Below are 24,070 nucleotides of genomic sequence, written 5' to 3'. Positions count from 1 at the left end.
GGCTCCATAGCTAGTGCTATGGTGTCAATGTTATCGCAGTAAAGTGTTATGACATCTAATGACATTACACCTAACTCTGCAATGTACTTTTAACCAGAAGGTTTCCACTGCACCCTTAGATACGGCTTAACATTCAGCTTCTAAGGTAGAATCTATAATGGTCGGTTGTTTGGAACTCTTCCAATTTACTGAACCACCATTGCACATATTCTGATGTAGACTTTCTATCATCAATATGTGTGCATCCTTCTACCTTCAACTCTGATCTTCTTCCAAAGACCAAGAACATGTCCTTAGTTCTTCTCAAGTACTTAAGACTGTTCTTCGCAGCTATCCAGTGCTTTTTGCCTGGATCTGATTGACGTATGCTCGTGACATTCACAGCATGTACTATATCAAGTCATGTACATAGCATGGCATACATGAGGCTCCCTATTGCTGATGCATAGGGGATTTTGCTCATGCGTTGAATCTCTTCAGATGTGTTGGGGCACATCTTCTTGGAAAGATTAATTCCATGCCTTAGGGGTAAGCGACCCCTTTTAGAATTTTCCATGCTGAACCTTTTCAGCACTTCCTCTATGTACATCTTCTGTGATAGGCCAAGCATCCTTTTAGATCTATCTCTATAGACCTTTATTCCCAAAATATAGGATGCTTCCCCAAGGTCTTTCTGTTGGGAACCCGCCCATGCCGCTGATATTTCAAAAAAAATTTCAGATGGCAGCGGAATCGGCATGCGCGAGTTCGACGTTCATTGCATGAACGCTTGTTTCGAGACCTTTCGTAATTAGGTAGGAATTAAAACTTTTAAAATTATTAGGAAGATCAAATCTTCACCTTGCGCGGGTAGATGATCACCGCAAATCTGAATTCGTGGTTTTGGAAGAGGGTTCGCTTGAAGCCGTTTAAACGTCCGGCCTCTACGGGTATCCACACGAAGCAGGATCCGATCCAAGCTCTCTATCTCACCGGGGTGCTAGCTCCCTTGCAGAGATAGCTTTGATGGTTGTGTCCTCTCTTTCAATCAACTCTTGATTGCACTTGAGAGGAGGAAGAAGAAGGATGAAGAAGAGGAAGAAGATCAAATCCCTTCGCAGCTTTCTTCTCTTCACACGCGCTGAAGCCAAGGAAGAAGACCAAGAGGAGGGAGACGCCTCCTCTTCTTTTCCCCTTGCTGATGGCGGCTGAACCAAGGAGAGATGGAGAGGGGGTGGCCACGTGATGAAGAGGAGAAAAAGTCATCTAGGGCGCCGGCCCTAGTCCTCCTTTAATAAGGATGAAGGGCTCCTACAAGTTAGGAGCCTTGACAACTTTCCAAGAGGGGGCGCCGGCCCCCTCTCTCTTCATGTCGCACCTAATCAAGTGGAGAGGGGCTGATGCCCCTCTTACTTGGTTAGCCTAATCCTCTTCCAAAGAGGATTAGGTCCCTCTTTCATGGTTTAATCCTAATCTAATTAGGATTGGCCAAATTGGGTTTAATCTATGCTAGTCCCAATCTAATTAGGACTTGAATGAACCATGACTCAATTGAACTCTTCAATCCTAATCCAATTAGGAGTCATATTGATTTATTAGATTAATAATTAATTTAGACTTAAGGAATCCTAATCCAATTAGGATTTGTTTAATTTTAGTCCTAATCCAATTAGGACTCTATTTGAATTCGAAGTCCTAATCCAATTAGGATTTCTAGGAATCCTACTCCAAGTAGGAATCCAATTTTAATTCAAAACTCCTAATCTCATTAGAATTTTAGGAATCCTATTCCAAGTAGGAATTCCAGTCCTACTCCAACTAGGATTCCCAGCCCTAATCCAATTAGGACTCTAGGAATCCTACCCGAAGTAGGATTTGTGTTTAAGTCTAATTAATTAATTTCCTTTGTTCCTTCTTCAACTTCTTATCAATCAAATTGATTTCTTGTGATTCCTAATCACGATTTCAACCATCGGATCGGTCAATACTTCTAGTGTGTGTGACCCCATAGGTTCTATTCTGACTGGTAGTGAGATATATTGTGATCTCTATCACTATATCATTGAAAACTCCTTTCAATGGGTTGGAACGATTCCAACTCAACTCATTAGGGTTTATCGATCATCAAGATAATCCCTATGAGTCCCACCATCCACCAGTGACACCTAGCAGCATGTAGTGGCTACCCAGCAGAATGGAATGATGAACCTCTAGGTGCAGTTAACATGTGATACAGTCCTACTATCGTGGATCCCTACAGGACGGAGGTCATGGACAACTCGTCAAACCCCATCGTCTGTCATATGTCAAGATTTATTCGACTTGAGTTCGATAGTGGAAAACTCTTTCTCCATTTTACTGCCCTGGCCAAGGTCTTAGAACTCAGTCTAACAAATCACATAGGATCACTCCTCTTCTATCAAGGTCGATAGATTCCTTATAGGTGCATACCCTACTCCTACAGTGAACCTACTGCAGCCAATCTACACTGCATGGACCCATATGGCTAGAGACCATGTATGTGTGCAGTCAAACTACAATAACCTCACTGTGAGTAGCCGAAGCACCGCAGGTCAAAGGACCAGTCACACTACTGCAACATCAAGTAAGTCACTGACGAGTGGATAGACATCCAAGTGACTTCTTGTCTTGGTCACGCTCAGTACCCTTGTTCTCTAACAAGCACCTGCACTATCACTTCAGTGTCCCTACACTGTGGACTCAAGTCTCGTCCATCCAGAAGGAAAGTGATCTGTGCACTGATCGGATCGATCACCGTCCTCGTGATGATCCATTGATCAGGAGCATTTAGAAATTAATCACCAATGATACATGGCTCAAATTCTCAACTCTTGAGAATATGTATCATCATCTTATTAATTTCTTGGATGATTCATAGACACATAAACAATATGAATGAAAAAGATGCCTTTTATTTATTCAATAATAAATAGTCAAGTACAAAATTATGTCCCTAGAATCAACAATGTGTCAGCCAAATTGGCTTCTAGGGCATACATCTAACAATCTCCCACTTGCACTAAAGCCAATTGGTCATATATCTTAGGCCCATCTTCTCAAGGTGGGCTTCAGTCTTTTGCTGACTCAGCTGCTTAGTGAAAGGGTCTGCCACGTTATCCGCGGAGTCTACTCTCTGCACCTCTACATCATAGTCGCGTATGAAATGGAAGCGCCGCTCTATGTGCTTGGATTTCTGATGAGACCATGGCTCCATAGCTAGTGCTATGGTGCCAATGTTATCGCAGTAAAGTGTTATGACATCTAATGACATTACACCTAACTCTGCAATTAACTTTTAATCAGAAGGTTTCCACTGCACCCTTAGATACGGCTTAACTTTCAGCTTCTAAGGTAGAATCTATAATGATCGGTTGTTTGGAACTCTTCCAATTTACTGAACCACAATTGCACATATTCTGATGTAGACTTTCTATCATCAATATGTGTGCATCCTTCTACCTTCAACTCTGATCTTCTCCCAAAGACCAAGAATAAATCTTTAGTTCTTCTTAAGTACTTAAGAATATTCTTCACAGCTATCCAGTGTTCTTCACTTGGATTCGACTGATATCTGCTTGTGACACTCACAGCAAGAGCTATATCAGGTCGTGTACACAGCATGGCATACATGAGGCTTCCTATTGCCGATGCATAGGGAATCTTGCTCATGCGTTGAATCTCTTCAGATGTGTTGGGGCACATCTTCTTGGAGAGATGAATTCCATGCCTAAGGGGTAAGAGACCCCTTTTGGAGTTTTCCATGCTGAATCTCTTCAGCACCTCCTCTATGTACATCTTCTGTGAAAGGCCAAGCATCCTTTTAGATCTATCTCTATAGACCTTTATTCCCAAAATATAGGATGCTTCCCCAAGGTCTTTCATGGAGAATTCTTTTGACAACCAGACCTTGACCGAGGTTAGCATGGGAATATCATTCCCAATCAGGAGAATGTCATCTACGTATAGTACGAGAAAAACGACAGCACTCCCACTAACCTTTTTATAAACACATGGTTCCTCTTCGTTTTTGATGAAATCAAACGTTTTGATTGCATCATCGAAACGAGTGTTCCAACTCCGAGAGGCTTGCTTTAGTCCATAGATGGACCTTTGCAGCTTGCAGACCTTATGATCTCCATCACTGGAAGTGAAACCCAAAGGCTGTTCCATATAGATATCTTCATCAAGATATCCATTCAGAAAAGCAGTTTTCACATCCATCTGCCAGATTTCATAGTCATGAAATGCTGCAATGGCAAGCAATGTCCGGATGGATTTTGGCATGGCTACAGGTGAAAAGGTCTCCTGATAGTCAATACCTTCGCGCTGACTATACCCTTTCGCCACAAGCCTTGCCTTATAGGTCTCTACCTCTCCATCCGAACCTATCTTCCTTTTGTAGATCCATTTGCATCCAATAGGTACAATACCTTCTGGTGGATCTACTAAGGTCCAGACTTGGTTGGAATGCATGGAGTCTATCTCTGACTTCATAGCTTTCAGCCATTTCTCGGAATCGATATCAGATATCGCCTCGTTGTAGGTTTTGGGATCCTGTATGTGATCCCTATCTCCCACTAGGAACATTTCCTCGGTATCCTCTTCTAGTATACCTAAGTATCTATCGGAAGGATGGGAGACCCTACTAGATCTACGAGGTGGTTGAGGGACATCGTGTACTGGCTCCTTATGAATAGGTTCTATAGGATCCATGACTCGTTGCTTTTCAGAGACTTTCTCTTCAAGCTCAATTTTCCTCCCACTGCCTCTATTAAGGATAAACTGATTTTCCAAGAAGATGGCATGACGGCTCACAAACACATTGTGATCCTCTGAGACGTAAAAATTGTATCCTAATGACTCTTTAGGATATCCTATAAAACGAGCACTTATGGTCCTAGCCTCTAACTTGTCCGCCTGTAGTCGCTTGACGTGGGCCGGACACCCCCAAATCTTGAGATGACCCAGACTTGGTTTCTTACCATGCCATATCTCATACGGTGTGGTAGGAACGGATTTAGAGGGAACTCTATTCAATAAATAAATCGCTGTGAGTAAGGCATCTCCCCAAAGGAACATAGGTAAATCAGTGAAGCTCATCATGGACCTGACCATATCCAATAGGGTCCGATTTCTCCTCTCTGACACCCCGTTGAGTTGAGGTGTACCCGGAGGTGTCCATTGTGAGACTATGCCGTTTTCTTTGAGATAGTCCCGGAATTCTCCACTAAGGTATTCTCCTCCTCGATCTGATCGAAGAGCCTTAAGAGGTTTTCCAGTTTGTTTTTCTACTTCATTCTTGAACTCTTTGAACTTTTCAAAAGACTCAGACTTGTGTCTCATAAGATACACATACCCATACCGTGAATAATCATCGGTAAAGGTAATGAAGTAAGAATAACGTCCCCTGGCTAGCACATCGAATGGGCCACATACATCTGTATGTACTAGGGTAAGTATTTCAATGGTCCTCTCCCCATGTCCTACAAAGGGCAGTCTAGCCATTTTTCCTTGAAGACAGGACTCGCAAACTGGATATGACTCGGAAGTCAATGAGCCTAAGAGCCCATCTTTATCCATTTTCTTCATCCTATCTTCTCCAATATGGCCAAGTCTGAGGTGCCACAAATATCTTTGGTTTATCTCATCTCTGGATCTTTTGGATCCTTTGGCACTCACATCTTGCTCGGTAACATTCACAGATACATCCATATGTAAATGATAGAGACTGTCAATCATGAAACCACGTGCGACTATTTTATTTCTTAAATAAATAGAACAGCAGTCTTTGTCAAATGTAAAAACATGACCTTCCTGTGCTAGACATAAAACAGAAATCAAATTTCTGCTAGCAACAGGTACATAATAACAGTCTCTAAGTATTAAACTAAATCCAGACGGTAGTCGCAGATGGTAGGTGCCCACAGCCACAGCAGCAACTTTTGCCCCGTTGCCAACCCGAAGGGTTACCGCACCTTCCGCCAGCCTTCTACTTTCCTTTAGACCCTGCATGGTAGTGCACAAATGAGCACTAGAACCAGAATCTATAACCCAACTAGAAGTAGAAGAAACCGTTAGATTAGTTTCAATAATGAGCAAGTCTATACCTTCTGAAGGTGTGTCACCTTTCTTGTTCTTCAGGCTCTCGAGGTATGAAGGACAGTTTCTCTTCCAGTGGCCTTCGACATTGCAGTGGAAACATTTTCCTTTGTCGTTAGCCTTTTTCTTTTGAACTTCCTTCTTTGGCTTCTTGTCTTTCTTCTGCTTCTTTGCAGGCTTCTTTTTCTTCCAAGTAGACTTTCTCTTGGAACCAGAAGTCAACTCAGCAGCGAGGACATTGCCCCTTGAACCTTTCAAGGCTCCCTCAGCAGTTACCAACATGTTGATTAGTTCAGTCTTAGTGCATTCAATCTTATTCATGTGGTAGTTTACTATAAACTGACCAAATGAATCAGGAAGTGACTGTAGGATCAAATCCACTTGCAATTCCTTGTGCATGTCCATACCGAGCTTCTCAAGCTCCTCTAGGTCCTTGATCATGGTCAGACCGTGATCATGGACAGACTGCCCTTCGCGCATCTTCGCTTTGAAAAGCCTCTTGGACACTTCAAAACGAGCTGTGCGACTCTGCTCACCATACAACTCTTGTAGGTGTGCCAGTATGTCCCTAGCAGTCTTTATATTTTCATGCTGGCATTGGAGTTCATTAGACATAGATGCCATCATATAGCATTTTACTCTAATGTCATCGTCCAACTACTTTTTATGCATCTCACGCTGAACATCAGTGGGACGTGCTGGTAATGTGGGGATATCTGAATCGAGTATATAGCATATCTTCTCACAGTCCAAAACTATTTTGAGATTTCTAAGCCAGTCCTTGTAATTGGTTCCGGTCAGTCGGTTGGTCTCAAGAATATGGGTCAAAGGGTTTGAAGCCGACATTGTATCTGCAGAGAGTAAAGATTCTAGTTAGACTTTTGTACTTGATCCTAATCTGTCCTAAGGTCTTTTAGAACAAATGTGACTCCCACTATTTTCTCGAATTCCTCACACTCCCCTGGTAGGAAAACGGAAATCCCACACGACTAGGGTTTCTAGTGGGTACTGCGGTCCCACCAATTCACATGCCACCTCACCTAACAGTTATTGGTGACACATAGATGGATGAGTGTACAACTCTTGTACAATGCTTCTCAAGCATGTTGCAGTGCAACTTGGTCTCTAAGCCATGAAGACCTCACCTAACAGTTATTGGTCCCATTTCTTAGTTAAGTCAGACCCACCGTATAACCGTAGGAATAAAGTCGTCATTGGGTCCTCACCTAACAGTTATTGGTGCCCAACCCCACCTTTACCCTACAACATCTCATGTCTATAGAAAGGTCCAGCCCCCCAATGCAACTTGACCACTGTATCCAGCCGAGACAAGTCAACATCAGAAAGGCCTTAGCAGCTCTACTACAGTGGAAGACCTATTGACTTAATATTGGTTAATCAGGTCTTAGTGTTTGCAACTTGAGCCTTTCATAAGAGGTAATCGAACAATTGGCCAGGTAAGCAGGTGGGAGGCTCCCCTTACTCAGAGAGTAAGGTCCTAATTAAGTAACCACCTTTCATGCTTTCCTAGACACCAATTAGATCAATTAATCTAATATGACTTGCTCATGTCGGTTCACTCTCGACTTGATTGAGGAGGTTTTGATTTAGGTCTCAATTGGGTTTGCTACATCACATGTAAACCTATCTACCCGACTCTCATTCACATCACATGTAAACGGCGCATTGCAGGCAGTTATAATCGCGGCAATAATTAAAGCTAAACTTTAACTAGGTGATGATCATGGATTCTTATTAGGTCGTATTACAAGCACATGCACATCAATCGATCAAGTGGTCTTCAACTCTTGAATTGGTTCCAAGCTTTCTTGATTCGATCCTTGATCAACTCTTGATCCCATCGCCATCAACCGCTTAGATCGCCTTTCATCTCATGCCTTTGCTTCAACTTGATCGTTGATGTACATCACATCACAGAAATACAACCAGATGTAAAATAAAAATAAAAATAAATTACATCTCCTTTTAGGAGGCACGCAGGCCTCTCAAAACATCAAATAAGATGCATGCAAGCATCTGAAAAATTACATGACATCGCAGATCACATCGCAGGTCATTACATTTGATACCAAAAGGGTTTGAATCCTATGATCATCACCGTATGCAACAATTATAATTTTCAGATCTGAAAACTAACTGATTATATCATGACATAGGTCGCTGATCATGCTAATCATGATTCTAAACTTTGTAATCCCATTAACAATGCAATTAGAATCATCTTTTTATCACATAAAAATCAGCATGTAAAAAATCAGCACCCCTGAAAAATCTGCATGCAGAATTTTTCAGCATGCATGATCAATCAATTTTCAGATCTAATAAGCCTTTAGATATTTAATTCTTACCTTAATCTACGAAGCCTAGGCTCTGATACCACTGTTGGGAACCCGCCCATGCCGCTGATATTTCAAAAAAAATTTCAGATGGCAGCGGAATCGGCATGCGCGAGTTCGACGTTCATCGCATGAACGCTTGTTTCGAGACCTTTCGTAATTAGGTAGGAATTAAAACTTTTAAAATTATTAGGAAGATCAAATCTTCACCTTGCGCGGGTAGATGATCACCGCAAATCTGAATTCGTGGTTTTGGAAGAGGGTTCGCTTGAAGCCGTTTAAACGTCCGGCCTCTACGGGTATCCACACGAAGCAGGATCCGATCCAAGCTCTCTATCTCACCGGGGTGCTAGCTCCATTGCAGAGATAGCTTTGATGGTTGATGTCCTCTCTTTCAATCAACTCTTGATTGCACTTGAGAGGAGGAAGAAGAAGGATGAAGAAGAGGAAGAAGATCAAATCCCTTCGCAGCTTTCTTCTCTTCACACGCGCTGAAGCCAAGGAAGAAGACCAAGAGGAGGGAGACGCCTCCTCTTCTTTTCCCCTTGCTGATGGCGGCTGAACCAAGGAGAGATGGAGAGGGGGTGGCCACGTGATGAAGAGGAGAAAAAGTCATCTAGGGCGCCGGCCCTAGTCCTCCTTTAATAAGGATGAAGGGCTCCTACAAGTTAGGAGCCTTGACAACTTTCCAAGAGGGGGCGCCGGCCCCCTCTCTCTTCATGTCGCACCTAATCAAGTGGAGAGGGGCTGATGCCCCTTTTACTTGGTTAGCCTAATCCTCTTCCAAAGAGGATTAGGTCCCTCTTTCATGGTTTAATCCTAATCTAATTAGGATTGGCCAAATTGGGTTTAATCTATGCTAGTCCCAATCTAATTAGGACTTGAATGAACCATGACTCAATTGAACTCTTCAATCCTAATCCAATTAGGAGTCATGTTGATTTATTAGATTAATAATTAATTTAGACTTAAGGAATCCTAATCCAATTAGGATTTGTTTAATTTTAATCCTAATCCAATTAGGACTCTATTTGAATTCGAAGTCCTAATCCAATTAGGATTTCTAGGAATCCTACTCCAAGTAGGAATCCAATTTTAATTCAAAACTCCTAATCTCATTAGAATTTTAGGAATCCTATTCCAAGTAGGAATTCCAGTCCTACTCCAACTAGGATTCCCAGCCCTAATCCAATTAGGACTCTAGGAATCCTACCCGAAGTAGGATTTGTGTTTAAGTCTAATTAATTAATTTTCTTTGTTCCTTCTTCAACTTCTTATCAATCAAATTGATTTCTTGTGATTCCTAATCACGATTTCAACCATCGGATCGGTCAATACTTCTAGTGTGTGTGACCCCATAGGTTCTATTCTGACTGGTAGTGAGATATATTGTGATCTCTATCACTATATCATTGAAAACTCCTTTCAATGGGTTGGAACGATTCCAACTCAACTCATTAGGGTTTATCGATCATCAAGATAATCCCTATGAGTCCCACCATCCACCAGTGACACCTAGCAGCATGTAGTGGCTACCCAGCAGAATGGAATGATGAACCTCTAGGTGCAGTTAACATGTGATACAGTCCTACTATCGTGGATCCCTACAGGACGGAGGTCATGGACAACTCGTCAAACCCCATCGTCTGTCATATGTCAAGATTTATTCGACTTGAGTTCGATAGTGGAAAACTCTTTCTCCATTTTACTGCCCTGGCCAAGGTCTTAGAACTCAGTCTAACAAATCACATAGGATCACTCCTCTTCTATCAAGGTCGATAGATTCCTTATAGGTGCATACCCTACTCCTACAGTGAACCTACTGCAGCCAATCTACACTGCATGGACCCATATGGCTAGAGACCATGTATGTGTGCAGTCAAACTACAATAACCTCACTGTGAGTAGCCGATGCACCGCAGGTCAAAGGACCAGTCACACTACTGCAACATCAAGTAAGTCACTGACGAGTGGATAGACATCCAAGTGACTTCTTGTCTTGGTCACGCTCAGTACCCTTGTTCTCTAACAAGCACCTGCACTATCACTTCAGTGTCCCTACACTGTGGACTCAAGTCTCGTCCATCCAGAAGGAAAGTGATCTGTGCACTGATCGGATCGATCACCGTCCTCGTGATGATCCATTGATCAGGAGCATTTAGAAATTAATCACCAATGATACATGGCTCAAATTCTCAACTCTTGAGAATATGTATCATCATCTTATTAATTTCTTGGACGATTCATAGACACATAAACAATATGAATGAAAAAGATGCCTTTTATTTATTCAATAATAAATAGTCAAGTACAAAATTATGTCCCTAGAATCAACAATGTGTCAGCCAAATTGGCTTCTAGGGCATACATCTAACACTTTCATGGAGAACCTTTTTGACAACCTGACCTTGACTGAGGTTAGCATGGAAATATCATTCTCTATCAGGAGGATGTCGTCCACGTACAGTACGAGAAATACAACAGCACTCCCACTAACCCTTTTGTAAACACATGGTTCCTCTTCATTTTTGATGAAATCAAACGTTTTGATTGCGTCATTGAAACGAGTACTCCAACTCCGAGATGCTTGCTTTAGTCCATAGATGGACCTTTGCAGCTTGCAGACCTTGTGATCTCCATCACTGGAAGTGAAACCCAAAGGCTGTTCCATATAGATGTCTTCATCAAGATATCCATTCAGAAAAGCTGTTTTCACATCCATCTGCCAGATTTCATAATCATGAAATGCTGCAATGGCAAGCAATGTTCGGATGGATTTCGGCATGGCTACAGGTGAAAAGGTCTCCTGACAGTCAATGCCCTCGCGCTGACTATACCCTTTCGCCACAAGCTTTGCCTTATAGGTTTCTACCTCTCCATCCGAACCTATCTTTCTTTTGTAGATCCATTTGCATCCAATAGGTACAATACCTTCTGGTGGATCTACTAAGGTCCAGACTTGGTTGGAATGCATGGAGTCTAACTCTGACTTCATAGCTTCCAACCATTTCTCGGAATCGATATCAGATATCGCCTCATCGTAGGTTTTGGGATCCTGCGTGTGATCCCTATCTCCCACTAGGAACATTTCCTCGGTATCCTCTTCTAGTATATCTAAGTATCTATCGGGAGGATGGGAGACCCTACTTGATCTGCGAGGTGGTTGAGGGACATCGTGTACTGGCTCTGTATTAATGGGTTCGATAGGATCCATGACTCGTTGCTTTTCAGAGACTTTCTCTTCAAGCTCAATTTTCCTCCCACTGCCTCTATCAAGGATAAACTGGTTTTCCAAGAAGATGGCATGACGGCTCACAAACACATTGTGATCCTCTGAGACGTAAAAACTGTATCCTAATGACTCTTTAGGATATCCTATAAAACGAGCACTTATGGTCCTAGCCTCTAGTTTGTTCGTCTGTAGTCTTTTGATGTGGGTCGGACATCCCCAAATCTTGAGATGACCAAGACTTGGTTTCTTACCATGCTATATCTCATACGGTGTGGTAGGAACGGATTTAGAGAAAACTCTATTCAACAAGTAAATAGCTGAAAATAGGGCATCTATCTAAAGAAACAAGGGTAAATCAGTGAAGCTCATCATGGACTGGACCATATCAATAGAGTCCGATTCCTCCTCTCTGACACTCCATTGAGCTGAGGTGTACCAGGAGGAGTCCATTATGAAACTATACCATTCTCCTTGAGATAATCACGAAACTCTCCATTAAGGTATTCACTTCCTCGATCTGATAGAAGAACCTTAATGAGTTTTTGTGCTTATTTTTCTACTTCATATCTAAGCTTTTTGAACCTTTCAAAAGTTTCATATTTGTGTCTCATACACATATCCATACCGTGAGTAATCATCGATAAAATGAAGTAAAAATTATAACCCCTAGCCTGCACATCGAATGGGCCACACACATCAGTGTGTACTAGGGTAAGTATTTGAGTGGACCTCTCTGTGTCCTACAAAGGATAACTTGGCCATCTTTCCTTGAAAGCAGAATTCACAAATCAAATATGACTCGAAAGTCAATGAGCCCAAAGCTCATGTTTCTCCAATTTGTTTATTTTGTCTTCTCCTATTTGGCCAAGCCTGAGGTGCCATAAATACTTTAGATTTATCTCATTTTTGGATCTATTAGATCCTATGGTATTCACTGTTTGCTCAGATATATTCACAGATACATCCATATGTATGTGATAGAGACTGTCAATCATAAAACCATGTTGAATCAATTTAATTTTCAAATAAAAATCTTTCCGTGCTAAATAAAATACAGAAATCAAATTTCTGCTAGCAATAGGTAACAGTCCCTAAGTATCGTGAGCATATCTGACAAACCTTCTGAAGGTCTTTCACCCTTCATGTTCTTTATGCTTCCCATGTTTGTAGGATAGTTCCTCTTCCAATGGCCGCCCATTATGCAATGGAAACACTTTTCCTTGCAATTGGCCTTTTTCTTGAAACTTCCTTACTTGGTGTTTTCTTAGTCTTCTGCTTCTTCGCAGGCTTCTTCTTCTTCCAAATAGACTCTCTCTTGAAAGTAGAAACCAACTTGACAGCGAAAACGATGCCCCTTGAACTTCTTCAAGGTCCCTAAGTTAGTTACCAATTTATTTAACAATTCTATTTTGGTGCATACAGTCTTGTTCATATGGTAATTTACTATAAACTGTTCATATGAAGCTAGAAGGGATTGTGGGATCAAATTCGTTTGCAATTCCTTGTGCATGGTCATGCCAAGCTTCTCAAGCTTCTTTAAGTTCTTTATCATGGTCAAACCATGATCATGGACAGACTGCCCATCGTACATCTTGCCTTTGAAGAGCCTCTTGGACACTTCAAACCGAGCTGCGTGACTCTGATCACCATACAACTCTTGCAGGTGATTTAATATGTCCCTGGCAGTCTCATGTTCTCATGCTAGCATTGTAATTCATTGGACATGGATGCCATTGTGCAGCACCTAACTTTATTGTCATTGTTCGTCCACTTAAGCATGCGTCTTACGCTGATCAGTGATCAGACAGATTGGTAACACGGGGATTCCATGGTCTAGCACATACCCGAATTTCTCACAATTTAAAACTATTTTTGAAATTTGCTGAGCCAATCTTTATAATTGGGTTTGGTCAAACGGTTATTCTATAGGATATGAGTTAAGAGTCTAAAAGCTGACTTTATAATTCTCAGAGAGTAAAGATTCTAGTTAGACTTTTGTACTTGATCCTAATCTGTTCTAAGGTCTTTTAGAACAAATGTAACTCCTACTATTTTCTCGAATTCCTCACACTCCCCTGGTAGGAAAACGGAAGTCCCACACGACTAGGGTTTCTAGCGGGTACTGCGGTCCCACCGATTTACATGCCACCTCACCTAATAGTTATTGGTGACACATAGATTGATGAATGTACAACTCTTGTACAATGCTACTCAAGCATGTTGCAGTGTAACTTGGTCTCTAAGCCATGAAAACCTCACCTAACAGTTATTGGTCCCATTTCTTAGTTAAGTCAGACCCACCGTATAACCGTAGGAATAAAGTCGTCATTGGGTCCTCACCTAACAGTTATTGGTGCCCAACCCTACCTTTACCCTACAACATCTCATGTCTATAGAGAGGTCCAGCCCCCCGATGCAACTTGACCACTGTGTCCAGCCGAGACAAATCAACATCAGAAAGGCCTTAGCAGCTCTACTACAGTGGAAGACCTATTGACTTAATATTGGTTAATCAGGTCTTAGTGTTTGCAACTTGAGCTCTTCATAAGAGGTAATCAAATAATTGGCCAGGTAAGCAGGTGGGAGGCTCCCCTTACTCAGAGAGTAAGGTCCTAATTAAGTAACCACCTTTCATGCTTTCCTAGACACCAATTAGATCAATTAATCTAATATGACTTGCTCATGTCGGTTCACTCTCGACTTGATTGAGGAGGTTTTAATTTAGGTCTCAATTGGGTTTGCTACATCACATGTAAACCTATCTACCCGACTCATATTCACATCACATGCAAACGGCACATTGCAGGCAGTTATAATTGCAGCAATAATTAAAGCTAAACTTTAAATAGGTGATGATCATGGATTCTAGTTAGGTCGTATTACAAGCACATGCACGTCAATCGATCAACTGGTCTTCAACTCTTGAATTGGTTCCAAGCCTCCTTGATCCGATCCTTGATCAACTCTTGATCCAATTGCCATCAACCGCTTAGATCACCTGTTCATCTCATACCTAGTCTTCAACTTGATCGTTGACGTACATCACATCACACAAATACAACCAGATTGTAAAATAAAAATAAAAATAAATTACATCTCCTTTTAGGAGGCACGCAGGCCTCTCAAAACATCAAATAAGATGCATGCAAGCATCTGAAAAATTACATGACATTGCAGATCACATCGCAGGTCATTACATTTGATACCAAAAGGGTTTGAATCCTATGATCATCACCATATGCAACAATTATAATTTTCAGATCTGAAAACTAACTGATTATATCATGACATAGGTTGCTGATCATGCTAATCATGATTCTAAACTTTGTAATCCCATTAACAATGCAATTAGAATCATCTTTTTATCACATAAAAATCAGCATGTAAAAATCAGCACCCTAGGAAAAAATCTGCATGCAGAAATTTTCAGCATGCATGATCATTCAATTTTCAGATCTAATAAGCCTTTAGATAATTAATTCTTACCTTAATCTACGATGCCTAGGCTCTGATACCACTGTTGGAAACCCGCCCATGCCGCTGAAATTTCAAAAATTCAGATGCAGCGGAAGAGGCATGTGCGGGATCAACCGTTCATCGCATGAACGTTGTTTAAAAACCGTTCGTAGATAGATAAGGATTAAAAATTTTTAAATAACATTAGAAGATCAGATCTTCACCTTTGTGCGGGTAGATGATCACCGCAAACTGATGATCGTGGTTTAGGATGAAGGTTCGCTTGAAGCCGTTCAAGTGCCCGGCCTCTACGGGTATCCACACGAAGCAGAAAACCGATCCAAGCTTTCTATCTCCCCGGGGTGCTAGCTCCCTTGCAGAGATAACTTTGATGGCTGATATCCTCCCTTTCAATCAATCCTTGATTGTGCTTGGGAGGAGGAAGAAGAAGGATGAAGAGAAGAAGAGGAACGAAGCCCTGCAGCCTTCTTTTTCTTCCTTGCATTGGAACCAAACGGTGGAGGAAGAAGGAGGCCACCAAGATCCTTTTCTTCCCTTTGTTGTTGGTGGCTGAAAAGAGAGGAGAGGAGGGTGGCCACGTGATGGAGAGGAGGAGGGCTTCACTTTTTTTTAGGGCACCTCCTTTCAAAGCCTTATAAAGGCATCTAGGGCTCCTATTTGGTTTAGTCCAAATCATGAATCAATTGGGTTCAATCTATGCTAGTCCTAATCCAATTAGAACTTGAATGAACCATGACTCAATTGAACTCTTCAATCCTACTCCAATTAGGAGTCATGTTGATTCATTAGATTAATAATTAATTAGGACTTAAGAAATCCTAATCCAATTAGGACTTGTTTAATTCTAGTCCTAATCCAATTAGGACTCTAATTTGAATTCGAAGTCCTAATCCGATTAGGACTCTAGGAATCCTACTCCAAGTAAGAATTCAAATTTAATTCAAAACTCCTAATCTAATTAGGATTGTAGGAATCCTACTCCAAGTAGGAATCCCAGTCCTACTCCAAATAGGATTTCCAGTCCAAGTAGGAATCCCAGTCCAAGTAGGAATCTCAGTCCAAGTAGGATTCCTAGTCCTAATCCAATTAGAACTCTAGGAATCCTACTCCAAGTAGGACTCTTGTTTTAAGTCCAATTAATTAATTCTCTTTGTTCCTTCTTCAGCTTATTATCAATCGAATTGATTACTTGTGATTCTTAATCACGATTCAACCATCGGATCGGTCAATGCCTCTAGTGTGTGTGACCCCATAGGTTCTACTCTGACTGGTAGTGAGATATATTGTGATCTCTATCACAATATCATTGAAAACTCCTTTCAATAGGTCGGAACGATTCCAACTTTACTCATTAGGGCTTATCGATCATCGAGATAATCCCTATGAGTCCCACCATCCACCAGTGACACCTAGCAGTATGTAGTGGCTACCCAGCAGAATAGAATGATGAACCTCTAGGTGCGGTTATCATGTGATACAGTCCTTCTATCGTGGATCCCTACAGGACGGAGGTCATGGATAACTCGTCAAACCTCTTCGTCTGTTATATGTCAAGATTTATTTGACTCGAGTTCAACAGTGGAAAACTCTTTCTCCACTTTATATTACTGCCCTGGCCAAGGTCTTAGAACTCCGTCTAACAAATCACATAGGATCACTCCTCTTCTATCAAGGTCGATAGATTCCATGTAAGTGCATACCCTACTCCTACAGTAAACTTACTGCAGCCAATCTACACTACAAGGACCCATATGACTAGAGACCATGTATACGTGTAGTCAAACTACAATAACCTCACTGTGAGTAGCCGAAGCACCGCAGGTCAAAGGTGTTGCCCAGATAGACAACCCAAGAGGGGGGGTGAATTGGGTTTTAAATTAATTTGAATATTTAAAACTTTAAGGATGATTAATTAAAAACTATTGCAAGTTATTTAATTAATGCTAAGTGCTGTGAGTGATGTGAGAGGAAGAAGAGAAGAGACAATCCAATGCAAACACAGAGTTTTATAGTGGTTCGGAGCTACCCCTTGCTCCTACGTCCACTCCCCAAGTCTCTCTTGGGAATTCACTATAACCCCCTTGGATTACAGCTGGTTGTTTTGCAAGCTCACAACCAAACTTGTTGTTTTACGAGCTCACAACGAACTCGGTCGGTTTTTCCAGGCTCACCGACTAGAACCAACCCCGATTGATTTCCCGGGCTCACAATCAAACCCTTACACATGTTGGTTTTAACTTGGCTCACCAACCAACCTTAATCCCCTTGATTCAATCCCCCGATTGAACCAAGTAAATACAAGTTATAGAAAGAAGGAAAAATAAGCTTCTCAAAAGCAGATATAAAACAATATAATCAAAGAGGAGTTTAGAAGCCCTCAAACGCTTTTAAGCTGAAGAAGAGGTAAGGCTTCTTGAACTCCGGTCTCCTCTTGAATGTGTAGTCGACTTGAATGCTGGAGGAGAAGGCTTTAATTGCTGGGAAGATGTAGGTGGAGCTGTAAATGCAGATCTTCCCTTTTTCGGTTAAGAGCACGTTGCAGAGCTTGAAAGCTTGAATGCTTGGAGTGGAATGGTTGTTCTCTGCCTTGCTACAGTCTTCTGTGGCTATTTAAGCCAACCCCCACGGAAACTAGCCGTTACACTGCTTTTTCTGCCCGTTCTGCACACTCTGCGCAGCCTGACAATATGACCGTTGGTGGGTTGGAGTCGACTCGCGCGATCAGGAGTCGACTCGGCTGTAGCGGGAGTCGACTCAAGCTTTTCCGGAGTCGACTCGGCAACTGTTCCAAATTTGAATTAAAGTTGCCGTCACGACTGGAAGTCGACTCGTCTTGACCCGGAGTCGACTCGCCAACGTCTGGAGCTGACCTGGCAATTTTGGAGTCGGCTCATCCACTGAAGTCCGTGGATCCAATTTTGAATTTTGTCCACTCGAGTCGACTCGACTGTCCTTGGAGTCGACTCGAATCTCAGAGCCCGAACTCCCGATTCTCTGTCTTTTGGCTCATCCAGTCTTGGAGTCGACTCGAACTTCCTTGGAGTCGACTCGGCTCTCAGTTTCTGAAAGTTGGTCTTCTGCCTTTTGACGTGAAGCTTGTCTTGGAGTCGACTCGAGCTGTCTGGGAGTCGACTCGAATCTTAGACTCGAAAACTGCTCTCTGACTTTTCTTTGTGTACCTCTTGGAGTCGACTCTTTCTACCCTGGAGTCGACTCGTTGAACATTGGAGTCGACTCGCGCACTTCAGGAGTCGACTCGTACTAGTCTGGAGTCGACTCGAGCTCGTGCCAGTGAACTTGATACGCTTGGAGTCGACTCGTGATACTCGGGAGTCGACTCGAGTCTCAGACTTTGGTTCAGCAGACTTCTTAACTTATCCAAAATACTATGAACCAAATCTAGAGACACTTGGACAGGATTTTCACTGAAACACTCAATTGAATTCATTAGTAATCACAAGATATACTCAAATGCTTTGAGCTCATCAAAATCAAATGGGGTTTTAATCAATCACTCCACAATCTCCCCCTTTTTGATGATGACAAAACTTTGAGTATATGTAAAATGACTTGCTCAATAAATAATGAAATAAAATCCATAAATGAATTCAAATGTCTGATAATTTAATTTATCCAAGTTTGAAAGGAGTGAAACAGTAAATTTCGGAGTTAAAGCTCCCCCTTTCATTTGGAATTATATAAGCCTTCATATTATGCAATCAATTGTTTGGCTTATATGTCATTAATGATTTAGCTTGATTAAAATTCAGATTCTCCCCCTCAACATATGCATTCAACTATGTTTTGATTCTCTGAATTTCCTTTTAATGCTTTGAAGTTTTTGAACTGAATTTTTTGTTTTTAGAGGAAAAATCTGTCAATTTGTTCTTGAGTAGGATTCAGCTAATCTCCGAATATCCCTTGAATAGATTCTGGAGATTACTCCATTAGGAGCCCCAAAAGAGAGATAATGAGCCTCGAGGTACCGAATCCACTTAGAACAAATTTGTGTGTCTTTTTATTGATTTCCATTGATTTCTTTTACATATTTCATCCATATTTTCTCCCCTTTTACATATTGTATACATATTTCTCCCCCTTTTTGTCATCATACCAAAAAGGAGGTAATCACACACAATCAATGGCACAACCAATCATCAAATGGCACAGAAATGAAGATAAGATGTCTACTCATTGTATTGATATGAATGTGAATACATTTGAGCATACAATACGTAAAGCAAAGCAATACAAAACAAAGCAAAAAGAACATCTATGGTCTCCTCGAGGATGAAGATCCCCCCCTCGAGGATGTATCTCCCCCTCTCGATGATGCATCTCCTCCTCTGGAGGATGTGGCTCCTCCTCTCGAGGATGTGGCTCCTCCTCTCGAGGATGGTGCTCCTCCTCTCAATCGGCTCTGCTCCATGAGGAGGGTGACTGCATCTGTGACATGGCCAAGCTGTATGATGATAGACGTGGTGGCTCTGCTATGTGTAGTGGAGAGCTCTGTCACCGACGCCTGAAGCCCAGTCACCGATGTCTGAAGTGCGTCCAGCTTGTCGATGAGTACATTCGCCAAGCGCTCGGCCCCCTCGGTGGTGGTGTGCATGTCACGACCTATCTCCTCTCGCATCTGTCGAGTGGAGCTCGTGACCTCACTCATGCTGTGGAACTGGGCCTGGACCAAACTCCGGACATTGTAGATCTCTTCCCGTACATGAGCCGTCATGTCAGTCACGGCTGTCAAGGAAGGGACCAACTGAGAAGATACGGGTGCAGGAGTGGGAGCAGGCACCGCACCTCGGAGCTCCCGAAGCAGCTCATCCCTCACCTCTCTGACTATCTCCTGTCGCAGCTCCCGGAGCTGCTCAGGATCAATCCGGACCGCCATAGAGGGTGGTGCCGAGGAGGAAGGTCCGGCGGAGGTGGTAGGAGCAGGAGGAGTGGATGGAAGGTCTGAATGGTCTGGAAGGTCTGGGTAGTCTGAATCGGGCTCAGGACTGGGTGAAGGTCTGGTGGTCTGAGCGGTGAGGGTAGACTTCCTAACCCATACCCCCTCTCTCTTCCGAAACTCCGTCCTGTGCATGGTCCCCGTACACAAGCGATCTGTCCATCGCAATGCACGAGAGGGTTCCCTCTCAGGAATGGGAATCTCGTGCTCCCTAAAGAGAAGAGTAAAAATCATGCCGTATGGGAGGGTGAGCCTAGGTCTATCTAGGGGCTCACACATATACCTATATATGAGTTTGGGGAAGTTGACCGGGGTGTCCTGAAGATTGTAAGACATAATAGCTAGGTCCCTCTCATTTACAAAATCAAATCTTCCTGTCTTAGGGAAGACAGACCTGGACAGAATACTCAAAAGGATTCTCACTTCAACAGGAAGTGAGCTAGCAGATACCTCGTCTAGGGGGGACTGAGGTGGATGCCCTAAGACGACCGTAAGGGCCTCAACTCTATCCTCAGGGTGTGCGGGAGCCACCCCAACTAGTGGAAGGTGGAGGATGTGGCCAATAAGATCCTCTGTGACAAACACAGGGACACCGGCTACTGTGCCCTCGATACCCCCATCTCCCCGATGGACGGTACCGTAAAACTCTCTAACGAGCCCTGGATATGTGGGGAGGTCCAATGTAAGGAAGAACTCTAAGCCCTGGACCCTAAGTCTTTCACCTATGGTGAACCCTTCCCGGGAGAGGAAGTCGAAATCGACATACCTCCCGGTGGATACGACCTTCCCGGCCAATGGCCTCGCGGGAACCGCCCTAGGTGGGGAACGAGCCGGAGGTGGTTGCCTCGCGGGATCGTGCCGCGCCTTGGAGCGCCGCTCGGGACCGGCCTCGGGACGGGACCTCTTCCTAACCACGGTCTTACGAGGCATCTTGACCTAAACGGGAAGAAACACCTAGAGGACGGAGAAAGGTCGACGGAGGAGACTCGGGACAGACCGGAGACGACCTAGGAACGGACGAAAACCCTAAGAACCGGTGAAAAATCGACCGAACAGAGGTTGGAGACGATCGGGGAAGACCTAGGAGTCGGCTCTAGGGCTTTTTGAACAGTGGCGGCTTGAAAGAAAAGTGTTTGCGAAACGACAAACCTAGGGTTAAAAAGTCGGATCCCGACTGCGAGTCGACTCCCCTGAGTCGCGAGTCGACTCGACCTCGAGTCGACTCCAGAATATGCGCGAGTCGACTCTCCTTATGCGCCTGTAGACTTCGAGTCGACTCCCGACAATGTGCGAGTCGACTCCCCCTCAGCTGCCATCTTTGCGAGTCGACTCCCGCAAATGCGCGAGTCGACTCCCCCTTAGGAGCCGGCTCTGAAACTTACTCGAGTCGTCTCTAACCTTGGCACGCACCTAAAAGTCATGCTATAACCGTGCCAAATGAGGAAAAATCACCTAATTGGGATCTGATTTGATGATCATTGAATGTAAACTCTATTTTAACCGCATTCTAATCATCAAAATCAATTAATCTAGTGGAAACTCCCACTAGGATGGATCAATCACTCCTAATCCCCTCCTAAGCACGCTAAACCTCTCTTCACTTAGGGGTTTTGTAAAAATATCTGCTAATTGATTATCAGTACAAACAAATTGGAGTGACACATCACCATTCAATACATGATCTCTTATGAAGTGATGTCTTATCTCAATGTGTTTAGTTCTTGAATGTTGAATTGGATTTTTAGTTAGATTTATGGCACTTGTATTATCACAATTAATGGGAATTTTATCTTGTTTAATGCCATAATCTTCTAATTGTTGTTTAATCCACAAGATTTGAGCACAACAACTCCCGGCTGCCACATATTCAGCTTCTGCAGTGGATAATGCAACTGAGTTTTGTTTCTTGCTAAACCATGAGATTAGGTTTTCTCCTAGAAACTGACACGACCCGCTGGTACTTTTTCTATCAAGCTTACATCCAGCGAAGTCTGAATCTGTGTACCCTATTAAGTTTAGGCTAGATTCTTTAGAGTACCATAGCCCTATGTTCTTAGTTCCTATTAAGTATTTAAAAATTCTCTTAACTGCAGCTAGGTGTGATTCTTTAGGATTAGCCTGATATCTAGCACACATGCAAACACTAAACATAATATCAAGTCTACTTGCAGTAAGATATAGTAAAGATCCTATCATACCTCTATAAAGTTTTTGATCTACAGATTTACCTGATTCATCTTGATCTAATTTGCATGATGAGCTCATGGGGGTGCTGATTGATTTGTTTCCTTCCATATCAAACTTCTTGAGCATCTCCTTGACATATTTTGCTTGATTGATGAAGATGCCTCCTTCAGATTGTTTGATTTGAAGCCCGAGGAAGTAGTTCAGCTCTCCCATCATGCTCATCTCAAACTCACTCTGCATCAAATCAGCAAACTCTTCGCAGAGGCGATTGTTAGTAGCACCGAAAATGATATCATCAACATAAATCTGTACTAATAACATATCTTTGTTTTGCTTTTTCAAAAATAATGTTGTGTCTACATTTCTCCTAGAGAATTCATGTTCTAATAGGAATTTACTAAGTCTCTCATACCATGCTCTAGGTGCTTGTTTTAATCCATAAAGTGCTTTGTTCAGTTTATACACATGATTAGGGTATTGATGATTTTCAAAACCAGGAGGTTGTTCTACATACACTTCCTCATTTATATACCCATTTAAAAATGCACTTTTTACATCCATTTGAAATAGTTTGAAATCCTTAGAGCATGCATATGCTAATAATAGTCTAATAGCCTCAAGTCTAGCTACGGGAGCAAAGGTTTCATCAAAATCTATGCCTTCTTCTTGATTATAACCCTTTGCCACTAGTCTAGCCTTATTCCTTATAACAATTCCATTTTCATCTAGCTTATTTTTATATATCCATTTTGTACCTATAATTGGATATTCATAAGGCCTCTCTACTAGATCCCACACTTTGTTTCTAGTAAATTGGTTTAGTTCTTCTTGCATTGCATTTATCCAATTTACATCATTTTCGGCTTCTTCTATATGTTTGGGCTCAAAGTGTGAAACAAAAGCTAGATGGTTATTTAGATTTCTTAGTGAAGCTCTAGTCCTAACCGGTTGAGATGGATCATCTAGAATGAGTTCCTTAGGATGCCCGTGAGCATACCTCCAAGCTTTTGTTAGCCCATGATCCACAATAGCCTCTTGGCTTGATGATTCTCCTTCAATCAACTTTTGATTATCATCTTGTAATCCCATCTCATCTATCTTTTCCTCAAGTATTTCAACATCATCATCAAAATTAACTTTCTTACTAGAGGAGATGTCACTAGAGTCATCAAATACTACATGTATAGATTCTTCTATGACTAAGGTTCTTTTATTAAATACTCTATAGGCTTTACTAGTTGTAGAATAACCCAAGAATATTCCTTCATCAGATTTAGGGTCAAATTTCCCTAGATTGTCTTTCCCATTATTATGCACAAAACACCTACATCCAAAAACATGAAGATAATTAACCTTTGATTTTCTGTTTTTCCACAGTTCATAAGGTGTTTTCTTTATAATGGGTCTCAATAGAACTCTATTTAATATGTGACAAGAGGTATTAATGGCTTCTCCCCAAAAGTACTTAGGGAGGTTACTTTCACATAACATAGTTCTAGCCATTTTCTCTAGTGTTCTATTCTTCCTTTCCACAACTCCATTTTGGTGTGGTGTCCTAGGTGCTGAGAAATTATGGGTTATCCCCTTTTTACTACAAAATTCATCAAATGATTGATTTTCGAATTCGGTACCATGGTCACTTCTAATGGCTATGACTGAAGACTCTCTAGCATTTGTTACTTCCTTATGGAACTTCTTAAAAACAGAAAATGCTTGATCCTTATGTGCTAGGAACATGACCCATGTGTACCTAGAGTAATCATC

The sequence above is a fragment of the Phoenix dactylifera genome, chromosome 18, assembly GCF_051530095.1.
Source record: "Phoenix dactylifera cultivar Ajwa chromosome 18, Ajwa_hap1_PhDact_Kaust_v1.1, whole genome shotgun sequence".
Taxonomy (NCBI): domain Eukaryota; kingdom Viridiplantae; phylum Streptophyta; class Magnoliopsida; order Arecales; family Arecaceae; genus Phoenix; species Phoenix dactylifera.
The sequence above is the reverse complement of the archived record's forward strand: the minus strand, read 5'-3'. Positions refer to the sequence as shown.